The following is a 2217-nucleotide window of genomic DNA, read 5'->3' as shown; positions in this document are numbered from 1 at the left end:
AGGGTGGCCGCACCCCCAGCAGCTGAACTGAGAAACCTGTAGCTCTGCCCTGGCCGCATCCTGACACGATGGAAGGACTTCCCTACGATGCACCATGTTGTATGTTCTGCATACTGCATGTTCTACACTTCCATCAGGTTCGGCCCAAGTGTCGAGTGCTGCACCTGGTGAGGTTGAACCCCTTGCACCAGTACAGGCTGGGGGCTGACCTGCTGGAAAGCAGCTCTGCTGAGAGGGACCTGGGAATCTTGGTGGACAACAAGCTGACCATGAGCCAGCAGGGTGCCCGTGTTGCCAAGAAGGCCAATGGTATCCTGGGGTGCATTAAGAGGAGTGTGGCCAGCAGGACAAGGGAGGTTATCCTCCCCCCTACTCTGCCCTGGTGAGACCCCACCTGGAGCACTGTGTCCAGTTCTGGGCTCCCAGGTCAAGAAGGATGAGGAACTCCTAGAGAGAGTCCAGAGGAGGCCAACAAAGATGATGAGGGGACTGGAGCATCTCCCCTGTGAGGAAGGGCTGAGAGCTGGGCTTGTTTAGCCTGAAGAAAAGAAGACTGAGAGGGGATCTCATCAACACATACAAATATCTTAAGGGTGAAAGTCATGAGGATGGAGTCAGACTCTTCTCAGTGGTGCCCAGCGACAGGACAAGGGGCAATGGGCACAAACTGAAGCAGAAGAGGTTTCAGTTGAATATGACGAAGAACAACTTTACTTTGAGGGTGACAGCACTGGAACAGGCTGCCCGGGGAGGGTTGTGGAGTCTCCTCTGGAGATATTCAAACCCCACCTGGATGATGTCCTGTGTAACCTGCTCTGGGTGAGCCTGCTTTAGCAGGGGGGTTGGAATGGATGATCTCCCAAAGTCCCTTCCAACCCTCACCATTCTGGGATTCCGTGAATGAGAGGTCTCTCTGTTCGACAGGAGCCTCTCAGGCCGCTGCCTCAGCACCTACTTGGCAGATGCACCCGCTTTTCTCTAGCGCACATCTTAAATGTCATAACAGGCAAATAAGCCATAAACATAAATAAGCCATAAACACTTCAAGGTGATAGCGAGGGGCCTCCCAAAGGTGTCCTGCAGGGAGAAGGGAACAAGAAACCGTGGAAGCCTTACAGATCTAAAAATAAAATTCCCAGCTTGGGCTTGTACCGAGCAGATGATCCAAAGGGCCTGCCCTTTCAGCAGCAGTTCTACCCCGCCTCCTGGCACAGGCATTTCTGCAAACCCACCAAGAGAGATCGATGATTAACCAGCACAGATGTACACAAAAGGAGCCTCCCAGTACACTTCGTGCCCTTCCCAGAGATAAAGGCTATCGGAGAAAGGCAATCGCAGAGAACAGAGTCCTTCACTACTGCAAATTGCTGAAGCAAGACCCAGATACGGACTGGAGGGGGGGGGAGTCTGCCCCTGGGCCTCTGCAGCACCCTGGTGCAGGGGAGGAGGAGCTCACCTCCTGGGAAGGCTCTGCCCACAGCCCAAACCGCTCGGCAATCATCTGGTGGATTTCTCGCTGGCGATCTTTCTTCCGCACGCTCTCATAGCTTGGCAAGCGGGGCTGCTCCCAGGAGGGGAGCTGGTAGCTGCTGGAGGGTCCGACACAGAATAGCTCATCTGCCTAGAAATGCCCAGCCCAGAAGAGAAAGGTCAGCGTGGCGGTGGCTCCCTTTGATGGAAATTCATGGCCTGGTGCCACCTCGAGTTATTGCAGGGTTCAAAGTTGTAGGTGCCCTTCCTTGAACCCGAGAGAGGAAATCCTCCCTCCCGAGAGGTAATTACACCATGACCTGCTTTGCAAATCCCAAGCCCCAAGGGATCTGCCTGGCACTTCATGCCCAAACACCTCAAGGCACCATGGTGTCCTCTGCAGCATCCCTGCCCCTCCCCTGCAGGTTTTTACAAGCAGCACTTCCCAAAGTTGCTCCTGCTGTCCAGCACCTTCTCCCCATGCCCCAGGAGCTCCCCAGGTCCCCATACCCACCATGACCTGCTTTGCAAATCCCAAGCCCCAAGGGATCTGCCTGGCACTTCATGCCCAAACACCTCAAGGCACCATGGTGTCCTCTGCAGCATCCCTGCCCCTCCCCTGCAGGTTTTTACAAGCAGCACTTCCCAAAGTTGCTCCTGCTGTCCAGCACCTTCTCCCCATGCCCCAGGAGCTCCCCAGGTCCCCATACCCACAGTCTCCTCCCAAGCTCATCAGGATCTTCGCTA

Source organism: Egretta garzetta, unplaced genomic scaffold (genome assembly GCF_000687185.1).
Source record: "Egretta garzetta isolate BGI_Z169 unplaced genomic scaffold, ASM68718v1 scaffold34, whole genome shotgun sequence".
Taxonomy (NCBI): Eukaryota; Metazoa; Chordata; class Aves; order Pelecaniformes; family Ardeidae; genus Egretta; species Egretta garzetta.
The sequence above is the reverse complement of the archived record's forward strand: the minus strand, read 5'-3'. Positions refer to the sequence as shown.